The sequence below is a fragment of the Notothenia rossii genome (genome assembly GCF_949606895.1).
Source record: "Notothenia rossii genome assembly, chromosome: 6".
NCBI lineage: Eukaryota > Metazoa > Chordata > Actinopteri > Perciformes > Nototheniidae > Notothenia > Notothenia rossii.
The window spans coordinates 59,310,748-59,324,915 of record NC_136909.1 but is presented as its reverse complement, the minus strand read 5'-3'; the positions used below and the strand labels follow the sequence as shown (position 1 = coordinate 59,324,915).

General features: G+C 40.5%; 1 protein-coding gene and 2 long non-coding RNA genes across 3 annotated transcripts in view; 2 read left to right on the top strand and 1 right to left on the bottom strand.

Annotated features, from left to right (window-relative positions):
• Window positions 1-14,168, top strand: part of LOC307042245 (uncharacterized protein) — a 492,007-nt gene that overhangs the window by 155,724 nt on the left and 322,115 nt on the right. The window lies entirely within an intron of this gene.
• Window positions 5,687-7,711, top strand: LOC307042254. The gene is made up of 2 exons (XR_013809053.1): window positions 5,687-6,124; window positions 6,988-7,711. It is a non-coding gene; the product is annotated as an uncharacterized lncRNA (long non-coding RNA).
• LOC307042250 lies at window positions 7,932-10,517 on the bottom strand. Its single transcript, XR_013809049.1, has 2 exons — window positions 8,250-10,517; window positions 7,932-8,029 (listed from the first exon to the last, which is right to left on the bottom strand). It is a non-coding gene; the product is annotated as an uncharacterized lncRNA (long non-coding RNA).

Below are 14,168 nucleotides of genomic sequence, written 5' to 3'. Positions count from 1 at the left end.
CGCGGCCCGTGGAGCGAGGTTTATGGAGGTAAACGTAGCCTGGCGGAGTAGCTTGGTTGAGAGCGAAGAAATCCTGCTGGTTCTGCCATGTCTCCGTTAAACATAAGAAATCAAGTTTCCTATCAATGATGATGTCATGGATGAGTAGTGCTTTATTGTTGAGGGAGCGGGTATTGAGCAGCATGAAGGTGGCTGCAGAGGAGACAGGAGGAGTGCTACTGTCAGAGCAGGCCAGGGGCTTCAAACAGCTGGTGCGCACGTGACGTGTGTTTAGATGACGTCGACAAGCAACACGGAAATGCAGAGCCGATTGTACCACAGGAATACTAGAATTTGTGTGAATAAATTTGTAGCGGGATGATCTGTGTATGTAGCGGGGGCGCTGCAAGAGTCCTAAACTATAGCCTTCGCTGATAACACCTTTGTTAGTGATAACTGTCCATTAATACTAATTACACTAGTTGGTATATGAAAATGATTCTTAAGATTAAAGCATATGGTTTATTTACAACATAAACAAAATGTTGTACACATTCAATATGTGCCTTAATGCTTCAAGAATACATTTTTTACATCATTTTTTTGTTAACTGAAAACAGAGAGCTTTGTTTTGTCCATGGTCGTCTTTATCGCTTTAAATGAAGCAAGACTTCCTACATTTTGTTTTTTGTAAGAGAGAAAGAGCAGGTGTCAAATCTACAATCAGAGATAGACAGACCTTCCTTCTTGCAATGTTAACAAAGGATTTTTACGACATTTAGACAAAGCTGGCTAGCTTTTTCCAGCTGAGCTGCTGGCAGGTTTATAAAGTATTTGACATGAAGGCAGCGTCAATCTTCTCATCTACGTCCTGGAGAGTGGATACGTGTTTGACCGAAAATGGTGGAATGTCAATTCCTTTCGTTCAAAACAATTACAAAAAAACTGAATTTGGTTATATTGTGAAGTAGTGTATGATAACCAGATTAGTTGTCTTCACTATTATTGCCGAAATTTTATTTAGTAAAACAAGTTAATCACATGTAGAAATGTGTGTTTGTCCAACACATTTAAGGAAACACAGTATCGAGGGTCTATAATAAACTGCTAGCGTTTATTTCTCCGATAATGTACGTTCCTCAGAGGATCTTTCTGAATAATTTTTACCAGAGTTCTCCTTCTCTCCGAAACAAACAAATCCAGTAAGTAAAACCAGTGAAAACACAAAAATAAAGCACTTTCACGTTAGAAAAGTGTTATTTTCTTAAGCAATGTGGCGCAGATGGACTGGTTATGAGCTACAGATGTAGCGATTCATTTCAGACAGTTTGAAACGCGAGGTCCGTGATTGGTACGTGATCTGCCCTCGCTCAAGGGAAAACCTCCAGCTTGACTTGAGACCGCCCCCGTGATAGATAAATGTAATTATAATGAAGCCAGCTGCAATGGATCGTTGATCCATCAGGGGGTGCAGTGGGGTTCCACACTGGAGCTCATGTGAAATAAAGTCAGATACAGTACGCTGGATGTACAGCGGAACTTTGTTAAGATCCATATGTCACGGATATCATACTCTATGCTAAATAAGAGACATGTAATCATTTGCAAAACATCACCATGTTGTTATTTAACAAAATAATGTTGTTTAGTCGAAAAAAACGAACAGGAGGAAAAGCAGCCCGGCTCTCGATTTGTAATCCTAATTTAATCATCATCTTCACCACGATCATTTCTGTTTATGTTCGCCGAATTGACATGAAATCACTGACACATATGAATATACTGTATTCAACTTCATTAAAACGTTATTAACGTGCCTAAACTCAGTAATTCACTAAAAATATTTATATTTTAATGGAGCCTCTTCGGCAGATCAGGATCCCAAAGCGTGGCAGAGGGATCCTGATCTGCATGACGGGTGCTATTTTCCCCATAAGGAACAAGTCGCTGCAAATTATCCCGCTTATTACATGGCCACATTCTCAACAAAGTAACGACATGACTCCCAGTATTAATTGAAATGCTTTTATGGATTTAGAAAATATTTTTATTGATTTAAAAAATAGTTGTCTCTATTGATTTAAATTGACATGCATCCGCTAAGAAAAATAGTCCGTTGTTACAGTTTTTTAAACAGTCTGAATGAAACGGTAGCTCTCAGCTGTGTATTTACACAACAAATGGCCCATCAACCACAGCTCTCTCCCCCCCTCCCCCCCTGATCTTTCTTCTCCAGCAGCTAAATTAACAGTAGGTTACTCTGAGTGACCATAGACTGTATGTGACAAGCTTACAGTTAGTGACGTAACAGCACCATAAAAGCTGGTGGGTTGAAAGCAATACGGGAGGTAAAAAGAACTAGAATAATTGTGATTTATTTATTGTGGCTTTTATGTTTTTAGGTATAAAATGTTATGTAATTCAGGCTTATAGTTCACCCTTCTCGAAAAGCCTTCAACAATGACAATATTCATTGTAATTTAATAAATCCTTCCAACACACATTGTAAAAAATAGCCTACTGTAAGTTAAGAAATCATTTCAATATGTACATCTCCTGATGTAACAACAATAACATTATAAATAGTAACATAGCTGAACATGGTATTGCACATTTAGCTTTGAGTGTTACTGACCTGAGAAGTTTTTATTACATGAATTAAGGTGACTGAGGCTTTTTAACATACAGGGATGCAAACTCATCAGGTATGAAAAAGGTGACAAGGATCCGAGCCCCCGGCTCCCCCACCCCACGGAATGACAGAGGATTTTAGCACTCAGAACAACTAAAGCAGCAGTGTTAATAATAACAGAAACGCCAAAGAGTCACATCTAATAGAAATATATAAAAGCATTTATTTCAAATTGTGGAGCAGTCAGTTTATAATTTTGGCAGCACTGTTGAGCATTTTGAAAATGTATTTTCGTGACTCTGTGCAAGGCTTAAGTCTTTTTATCTTTATAGCCACATGGTGTAAAGTAACTAAGTTCATAAACTCAACAAGTACTATACTTGGGCACAATTTTGAGATACTTGTACTTTATTTAAGTATTTCAATGTTTTGCTACTTTGTTCTTCTACTCCACTACAGTTCAGAGGTACATGCTGTACTTTTCCTCAACTACACTTCACAGATCTGGATTAATTAAGTGAAATATAATCAAGTGTTAATTCAGACTTTAGTTCCACCTGGAGTAAATCCACAAGCTACCCTGCAGTATACAAAGTCATTCAAACTAGCTGCACCTTTACCAGCTTTGAGAACACTTTCATGATCAATCATTATAAAACATATCATATCTATTATTCTGAAATGGACCAATCTGCACAATGACTACTTTTACTGTCGCTACTTTCACTATATTTTGATGATAATACTTTTCTACTTTTACTTGAGGAACATTTTGAATGCAGGACTTTTACTGTAACAGAGTATTCCTACACTCTGGGACTATTACTTTTACTCAAGGACAAGATCTGAGTAGTTTTACTTTTACTCAAGTACAAGACCTGAGTACTTCTACTTTTACTCTAGTAAAATATCTGTGTGCTTCTACTTTTACTCAAGTACAAGACCTGAGTGCTTCTACTTTTACTCAAGTACAAGATTTGAGTACTTCTACTTTTACTCTAGTACAAGATCTGTGTGCTTCTACTTTTACTCAAGTACAAGATTTGAGTACTTCTACTTTTACTCTAGTACAAGATCTGTGTGTTTCTACTTTTACTCAAGTACAAGATCTGAGTACTTCTACTTTTACTCAAGTACAAGACCTGAGTACTTCTACTTTTACTCAAGTACAAGATCTGAGTACTTCTACTTTTACTCAAGTACAATATATATATACTTATACCACCTCTGTTTATAGCCTATGAAAAAAAACTATTAGAAATAGAAGGCTAAAGCTAACGTTAGCAGATAGTGACAATGTATGCTAGCTAGCTAGCTCAACGACTCCTTAAATAATATTGCCACAGAAAAACTTTTCAGTTCACATCACGCTCTGCCGCTCCGACAGGGAGCTCTGCTCTGAACACCTGAACGGCCCGTTCTAACAGCTGTTCACCAGCGGTCCAGTCTGTGCCACAGTGACTCCGGACGCACAGTTAATATTAACGAACGCACCCGTAGGTAATGTAGCTGCTGAAGCTGGACAATCATCTCGGAGCAGCAGAGCCTTATTATACATCCATGAGCAGAGCCGACAGGCAGGAAGACTCGAGCACACAGCTCGTACTTCATTATAATCAGTGGCGGCCGGCCCATAGGGGCACAAGGGGCGCCGCCCCACCTCTTCCCACATACAAAAAAAAATATTACAAAAAATATTAAATTAAAAAATATATATTAACAAAAATATATATTTCAAAAATATATATATTTTATATTTTTTATTTTTAATGAACAAGGTAAATATCACACAATTGGTATCAGTAAAATGTATAATCTACAATAAAATCTTGTTTAAAATTGTGTTACGATGTCTAAAGTTACTGATAAGTCACATGTTTCCTGCCTGGCCTTGCCCTTGGCATTAGTTTATCATTACGGGGCGCTGCCCCCGAGCCAAACAGCAGCAACCAGCACGTTGCAAAAGTCTCAATAGTAAACTGTGCCGCCGAAACATAATTTCAGCCAATCAGCGCCGTCAAATATTTTGGTCACGAGAGCGCTCACCTTGGCGCCCACGTTGCTTACGTGCGTTGACGTGAGTTGTTTTTTAGACTCGTGAGGAACTGGGGTAGTATCTATTGTAACGCAGTGTAGGCGGAGCCGTGACGTCATCTTCAATGAGCTCCCCAGAAAAACAAAACAGCCGTAAGCTCTTAGCACTCGGAGCTCACAGCTCTTCATATCTGTTCAGAAACTAGACAAAAGTTAAACAAGTACAAACCACATACTGTCTGGGTCATGGCGAATACAGTCGCTGGTTTATTTATGTCTGTATAGGCCGTTGTTGTGAGTGTGGACGGTCGGAGCATTTACAACGTTAGCTTAGCCAAATCTCCATTAGAAAACACGCATTTTAAAAGGTTTTTCGCCTGCCGTCTTGTCTGCAGACTTGTCAAAGCCTTAATTCATGTTTTTTACTATCCGGTATCAGTATGTTGTTACTTCGGCATCATTTTGAAACGTGTATTACAATTAAATCACGGTCAAATATGTTCATCTTGTTGTAGTTGTAGCCCCCTTGACAGCGATTCTCTCTCTAGTTTTAGACTGCGGTCAAGCCAGCCTCCACTCGGAAAAATACCTTTTTTAAAAGACCTTTGGGGACAGAGATTATAGCTCATATATGAGACTTCAAAGGTATTTTATTTTGAAACTACATCAGAATGTCCTGATTTCTTCTGAGTGACTAGATGGGATGTCCCGCTATCACCCTGAAGTGAAAAGAGTCTTTGATACTGGACAGTTTTTGTTTTATTCTCATCTAAACACAGAGGGATGATTTTTATTTACTCTACCGTAATGCATAGGATATTCGTGCACCGCAATATCACGTGAGGGCTGACTTGACTAGGTTTTCCCGAGTGGAGGCTGGCTTGACCGCAGTTAGTTTAGCCTACTCAGCCCGACTCAGCCTGGTTGTTCCTGGCCCTAGAACCACGATTTTATGGGGCAATTACATCACCAGAAGTCCCAATTTAAGGAGTAATTTCTCCCAAAAAAAAAAGATTTACTTACTCACTATAGAGAGGCGAAGTCCCTCCCCTTCCGGGAGCCTCCATGGGACCCCGGAAGCGGAAAATTATACATTGAATTCAATGGAGAGAGAAAACGTATCTTTTGATCCCGTTTCAATTGTGCCACGAATGACACATATGATGTTTGTCAATTTAAAAGAACATTTTGCAAGTCAAAAAAATTAAAATGTGTCGTAAAACTGTGAAGTAACACATTTTTTTGTGTTAAGCCGCTCAGTGAACTACATGTCTCTGGTCCCGCACAATACGCGTCACCAACACAAAGATGGCCGTCACGTTGGCACATTTAACCTCATTCTTTCAGAATGAGAATAAAAGTATAAAACGAGGTGAAAATCACTACAAGTCCGGGCACGTTGAGAGCTGTACATACACGAAAGGGGAGTTAGTCGGTTCTGTAAGAGCCAGCATGCGGGACCGGCTTTACAAGGTTTCGGTGAGTAATATGAGTGCAATGTTAACAGGTTAATGTCAGTCAATAAGGAGGAGAATGAAAAAGAAGATGATGAACCACAGACCCGGCATATAATGACTGCAGTGTGCAGGGCTGTGTTAATTTATGTTACTGTTATCAATAGCATTAGTTGACTGAGAAAACCGTCAAGAAAAAAAGTTTAGCGATGTTACGAGTCGACAAGCATAATATGAACCACGGCTGTGATTGACAACCTGGACAGCCAGTCAGAAGCTAGAATGCCAACCTAGAGAGCCAATCAGAACCTAGAACGGGTGTACTATATACGGGTTTGTATGCTGTGGATAACATTAGTGTTCACAAGAACAAGGTACACTCCCGTGTTTTGTTTTAGTTGCTCTTCAGATTGAAGCGGCCAGTTTTATATCGACTATATGTGTGATCTCCTTTTTACATCTCGTTGTGTCATTTCAGTTTATTTGCTGTGTGTAGATTCAAGGATTTTGGTTATCTTGTCAATTTGTTTGGTTATCTAGGCACAGCTGTGTGTGACTCCCTCTGGTACACTGGTATGTTTTCCTAATGTAGAGAGCATTGATTAATTCATAAACTACACACTGAGTCTAGACCCTGACCAAATCCTTTTTTGTTGATCAAATGTTTTTCAAAAATGTAATACACATTTAAAAAAATACAATGTACAATCACAACCAATACAACACAAATTACAAAAAATTCAGAAAAAACAAACAACAACAATCAGACAAGAGGACAACATTTTGGAAAAATAAACCCTCCCACCCCCAGATCTGGACCATCCTTGTATTGCTCATTCAATCTATTATAGCATGTTAACAAACATGGTACTTACTTTATTTGTACAGATCTACATGGGAGAGGATGGCGCGATGCAGAGCGCTGTCTGTGGTTGTGCACGGGGGATGTACAAATGCAGCCACGCTGCAGCATTGGCAATATTTGCCATGTGGCAGATCAGCTCCACAGAAGTTGAGTGCCAGTGGAGGAAGCCTGGCACTTCAAAAGTAGTCCAGCCGGTGTCTCAACTCTACCAACAACAAGAGGAGACATACAACCCACTGGCCAGAGACATCACCACTGAGGAAGTAGACTTGTTCAGGTCTCCACTGAGGGGCGCAGCGTGGCATGGCATGGCTTTTGTCACCTGAGCCAGAGCTGCAGCCTCAACATCAGGCCATTTTCAACGTGCCGGAGCTGGTGAAGGAGCGTGGGGGTCGGGGGCTTGAGGCAATTCTTGCCTCAATGCGACTGAGCAGAGACCATTAAGCTGCCATCCAGACAGCCACCGTAGGACAGCGGACAAATCCTCAGTGGCAGTTACACAGGCAGGGCAGGTTGACAGCCAATAATTTTGGTGCTGTGCTGAGGTCGGGACTTTCATCCACTCCATGCGCGTCCCTCATGAAGAGGGTGCTAGGGGGGTACAATTTAGACGGAGTCATGGCTGTCAACTGGGGAGTTGTAAACGAGGTGTGTTTGGCCAGTGTGTTTGGCCTTTTAAGTGTGACACATATGTAGTGATAAATGCTTCACCTGACCACTGTTCCTAAATAAAAAAAGTTTTCTGCATCGTCAGTCATTTTTTCCAAATAATTACCAATATTTCACAAATTCTTCATGTAAACTTAAGAGCACAGCTGTATGTTGAGTGTCAGCTTTGCTTGGTTCATCTTACTGGGTGGGGGGGGGGGGGGGGGCAGCTACATGGATGTCGGTGCAGTCCACAATCATTTTGCAGTTGAAAGCAGAATGAATTTATTATTGACTCAGAATGAAGCACAACTTCATGTCATACAGTACATTGACTTTATTTGTAATTGTGTAAAAACATATGAGCATTGATTAGCAAGCAGGACCTGCAGGAACAGAGAACGGTGATGGATGGAGCTGGGGAGAGAGAAGAATAAAGAAAACAGATCAACTTTATTATCGGATATTAAAATTTCAATTTCAAAACAAGTTGCCACTCCTACAGTTTTCTAGTATGTAAAGATGATTTCACATGACCTATGCAAAATATCACACTCAATACATGTGTGTCTCTGGGGGGTGCATTGTGCCTTTGATGTATATAAATAATATACCATAACCAAATACTATCACGTACAGTGGAAATCAGGTTGCCAGAGCAGGTCAGTGTGCATGTTCCTCAGGGTCTCAGCAGTTACAGGTGAGGTAAAGACAATAAAAGAGAAACAGGTCAGTAACAACACTTTAAAGTAACAACACTGAATAATTATCTCTTTTAATAATTTTCTCTCAGTAATCACTCAACTACTGTCTTTCCAACAAACAGATTGACTCACTCTCACTGTCATCACAATGACACATGTCCAGAAGAATGTCACGCAAAGCTCCCTGCCTGCCTGCCTTCCTTCGACTCTCCCTGAACTGCTTCCTTAGCACCCGGTGGAGGGCGGAGCAGGCCACTCTTCAAATGTTTCACGAAATACTTACCATGATGACTAATCTTACTGTTTAACATTTTGGTGTACTTCATGTAATAAAATAATAACTTAATGGTAAGGCTACTAAAAATGACAAGGCTAAGTAATGTAATGCTAACTAACGTGCTCGCTACTCGTCGCTACTAGCTAGGTAGCTAACTTGACTATGTTCCATGCACAACATGTATATTACCTATGATATTACCTGATATGTCTGATCCAGCGACTCCTGGTCCTTTCATAAGACGGGAAGCGATAGAACGAGCAAGTGGTATGATCACTTTTGTGATTACAACATGGTACAAAGCACACAGGCATCTTGTAAAAGTGAATTTATTGGAGCAATCTCTTATATTTATTGGAGGGAATAAATCAGTTATGAAATCTTCTTCTTCGCTTTAATTACGAGTCGCAACCACTTGGAGCATTATCGCCTGTGACATCACATGCGCGACCCAGAATGGGATTTGGGATTTGTAGTCTTTGTAGTCGCGTATTTTTCATAGTCTTATATTTCAACAGTATTACGACAAAATGTGACTTTTTTGACATGGAAATGATTGTTTAAGATTGACAAACATCATATGTGTAGTTCGTGGCACAATTCAAACGGGATCAAAAGATACGTTTTCTCTCTCCATTGAATTCAATGTATAATTTTTCGCTTCCGGGGTCCCATGGACCGGAAGTAGATGGGCGTGACTTCGCCTCTCTATATCAACAGCCCCACCAAAAATATTTTCCACCAGCCGCCACTGATTATAATATATAAAAAAAGAACACCATGAGTGTCATGATGGCACATAACAGCTCACGGCCGCAGATTACTCCGGGTCCCAGTCCCCAAAAATATTTGTATTGCAGATCTACATGAATCACACAAACGACTTATTTTGGATTCAAAACGGCGAATTTTGCCAAAAGGTGACAAGTTTGCATCACTGAACATAGACAGAGCACAACTGAAACATAACATCTGAGATGTAACAACATAATACACTTTTCGGGGATGCTTGGGATGTGAGTGAGGGACACGGCTTAGAACGGGCGTGTCGCCTGGCAGGACAGGAGAGTGTGTGCACCAGTCTGCCTTGATCTATGAATTCATGTCCGTGACACTCACTGCTGCCCACAGTAGGGGTTTCACAACTACCAATATTTACTAGTCGACTAGTTTTTCAAAATAGTAGTCGACTAGTCGACTAGTCGTTACGTCATAATAAAGACACACAAAGAGAGGTTTACAACTGTATTTTCTATTGGAACTCATACAGCAGGGCTATTCAATTGGCGGCCCGTGGGCCAAATCCGGCCCCCGGGTGATATTTACTGGCCCTTTGAGTATAATGTTAAAAAAATCATAATTAAAGTTTAATAATAAAAAAAAAATTAATTTAACTTTTTTTTTTTTGGGCCAGAGTGCCTTTATTCCTGAGAGGGTGTTACATTGAGAGATAGAGGGGAAGACATTGTCTGAAAACTTTGGCGGGCTCGGGTTTCGAACCCACCTTCTAGCAACTCCTGTCATTTATTGCGTCTCTGCGCGCGTCCTCGCGGCTCGCGCTGCCCTTCACTACAAGCTCGCGCACCTTCGACGGTTTCGCGCCAATGGTACGATTAATCAAGCCTGGTCAGCATAGTTGGATATCAAAATGTCTCTTTCTACGTTAAAACAACGAAAGGTTGACACCGAAAACCGGCAATTCAACAGCGAGTGGAAAGAGAAGTACTTGTGTGTAAATGTCAGTGGGAGGCCCGTGTGTTTAATCTGCAATGAGTGTTTATCGGTGTGTAAAGAGTACAACTTGAGAAGGCATTTTAAGACAGTTCACACCAACTTTGACGCCAATTTTCCAGCGGGCTCTGATGCTCGCCACCAGAAGATTTTGGGGCTAACTTCGTGCTATGACCAAAGACGTAGCTCCCTGTTTCGGGCTTGCACTGACCAAGAGAGAGCTACCGCAGCGTCCCTACGAGTGGCCTGGATATTATGCAAAAAGAAAAGGCCTTTTACGGACGCAGAGACAGTCAAAGAGTGTATGCTTGCATGAATTGAGGAAGTGGTTGCAGATGAGAAAATCTGAAAAAGCGTTATTGACTCAATTAAGAACATTCCGATTTCTGACACGTCAACATCAAGGAGAGTGGAGACCCTTGCATCGGACGTTTTTGAGATTCTCTTGGACAAACTGAGAAAGGCGGAGGTTATGTCGCTAGCTATTGATGAATCCACTGACAGCAGCGATGTTGCACAGCTCTGCCTCTATGTTAGATTGTTTTATGGTGAGTGCTTTCGGGAGGATCTACTTGGATTAATTCCTTTGGATGGACACACGACCGGTGAGGTGATGTTCCACAAAGTGGTTTCGTTTTTCAAGGAGCACAAGTTGGGATTGGATCGTATTAACATGCTTGAAACGAATGGGGCCCCTGCGATGTCGGGCCGAACACAGGGACTGTCCGCTAGGCTGGCAGATGTGGCTCCACAGCTGAGATCGCTTCATTGCCTCATCCACCAAAGCCTCCTGTGCGCAAAACTGAGTGGTGAGTTAAAAAACACAATGGACTCTGTCATGGCGATTATTAACTTTATTCGTTTATCCAGTTTACAGCACCGCCTTTTCCGCCAGATGTTGTCAGACATGTCAGCTCGATATAATGATTTGCTCATGCACAGTGACATTAGATGGCTAAGCAAAGGAAACGTCTTGAAACGATTTTGTGAACTTAAGGAGGAGATCATGGCGTTTCTCCGCAATTCAAAACATAAAAAAGCCAACGCCTTTCTGTGTCTGATAGAGAATGATGAGTTTTACGCTGCTGTTTGCTTTTTGAGCGACATTTTCCAACATCTGAACCAACTCAATTTGGAGCTGCAGGGCAGAGATAAAATGGTTACACAACTTGTGGAGAGACTCAATGCGTTTCAAAAAAAGCTCACACTTTTTTTTGCGGATTTATGTCCAGGCAAAATGCTCCATTTTCCAACACTGCGCACTGCAGGTTTACAAATCACCAAGGTGATGACTGGATTTATGGACGCATTGAAAACCAACTTTGCCGCGAGGTTTGAACATTTCAGTCTCCCGACTGAAGTGATGAGATTTGTGAAGGACACTTTCTCTGTGAATGTAGAGGGGGAGTTTGCACTGAAAGCAAAGGAGCTGATTGTGACATTAAATGAGGCATCTTTACAACTCGAACTCATTGACATTCAGTCATCAGATGACCTGCGACAGTCATTTCAGCTGGCAGGTTCTGAAAAGTTCTGGACTCATGAAGTCAGCCGCGAGAAATTCCCTCATTCAAGGGGTCTTGCACTTTTTGTCCTCACAATGTTTGGCTCGACTTACACGTGCGAATCGGCATTCTCACACATGAATGCCATAAAAACTAACAATCGAGCATCCCTCACTGACCAGCATCTGCATCACTGTATGCGTATTGCCATGACAACGTATACTCCCGACTTCCCTGCTCTTGCTAAATCGAAAAAATGCCATTTCTCTCATTAGATGGCATATATCTGCCAAGTTGGTTGCATACTGTATGTCAGTTATCACTAGGGATGTAACGATATACCGAATATCGCGGTAAATAAACTTCCCAATACCGTCGTGAGACTGACAAAATCTACCGCGATTTAAAAAAAAAAAATAATAATAATTTTTTTTTTTTTTTTAAAACACTTTTTTTTTTAAACCTTTATTTAACCAGGTGGTCCCATTGAGATCATCGATCTCTTTTTCAATAGAGACCTGTCCAACATGGCAGCAAGTAGGTTACAACATGAAAATAAAACAACAGATAACACAAAAGGACATCGTATTTACAGGGCCACATTTATACACCTTGAGACATGTACCAACCATATATTTATATCTCGCCATGTCAATAAGCCTGGCGTTAGACTTTTTCGCTGTCCGTCATTTTGACAGACAAGATCGTAAAATATCCGTCATAATCCCTTATTACCCGTCGGGTCTGAACAGTTCACGATAGAGCATGCTCGTGAACTGTCAACGGGGCGGGGGGGGCGGTGTTATGCCGTGTTTACATGCACCTCGCGGGACGCGCACAGCGTAAAGCAAAACCTCCCAGACATGTATTGATCTGTACGGCAAAGTACGGTTTGGAAACTATATCATTTCCTTTTGGAGGGCATGCATAACACGGCATAACACCAGAGCCTGGCTGTGGGGAAACGTTGGCGCTGTTCCGAGTTTGTTCTAATCTGTCAAAATGACAGACTGCTTTCAGATTTTTCCGTCATTGTTAAATAAAATATTCGGTTAACGCGACCACTGGTGTCCCAGCAACATCAGTACCAAGCGAGAGAGTTTTTTCCAGAGCAGGGGATATTGTAAATGCCCAAACATCCCAGTTTATAAATACCTGGAAATGTGGACATTCTCATATTCCTAAAAACCTGTCTGATGATGCTGAGTGAGTGACTAGTGAGTTTGAGTTGAGTTACTTGAAAAACTAAAGTGAAACTTGATTTATTTTATTGCAGGGTCTGATTATTAAATGTCCTTGTTTATTTGTGAGATGCAGTGGCATAAAGAAAATGCTTACTTTGTTTGGTAGTACTAGTAGGTACATAAACACTGGTTTTCTTGTTCCAGTCTGTTACTGTCACTTTGTTTTTGATACTTTAAAATACTGCTATCCTACAAAAATGCTGTAAAAATCAGATTTATTATGTAATTAAAAAAAAAATTCAGAGTAAAAAAATGTTTTATTGAAAAAGAAATATATGATTTTTTTCCCCCTTCCCTTTATTATTCAATATCGCGATACATACCGTACCGTGGACTTGTTATCGCGATATTATCGTACCGTGAGTTTTTGGTATCGTTACATCCCTAGTTATCACTATGTTAATCAAAAAAGGTTTGAGTTTTAAAAGGCTGTGTGTTGTGGTTTGGTAATTAATACAAGTCTTTTGATAATTGTTTTTGTTTTTAATTAAGCAATTGATGTGGTATGGCTCACTTGTCTTTATTGTTATTATACCATAATATGCACTGTTGTTTGTGTATAGCCCTAAATTGCTATTTTGTGTGAATTATTCGATCATTTAATCTAAATCTAATGATGTTGGTTATATTAGCTCCACATGTACTGAGTTCTGAACCTGCCATTTATAAAGGCTTTGGGGCTATGTTTGATTTAATTAAACAAAATATATGCACTCCACTATGCTGTTGTAGTCATTTCATTTCATACCTTTATTTATGCAGGTGAATCCCATTGAGATCATTGAACTCTTTTTCAAGGGTGACCTGCTGTAGTATTTACTGTGTCTGAAGCTCTTAATATGATTGCTCATATTTCAAGCCATTTTCTTCCCGGCCCCTTGCTTTGGATCATTTTCATCAACCGGCCCCAATTCCAAACTAATTGAATAGCCCTGTCATACAGTAACATTAAACACTGCATTTTAATTTGTGTTACATGGCTGAGTAAATAACAAACACTGGACCCACCAAAATCGACAGCAAAAAACTCCTGTTTACATAAATGCCACGTAAATCCAGTGCGCAACACTTTATTCGCTGTCCTCCACGATAACG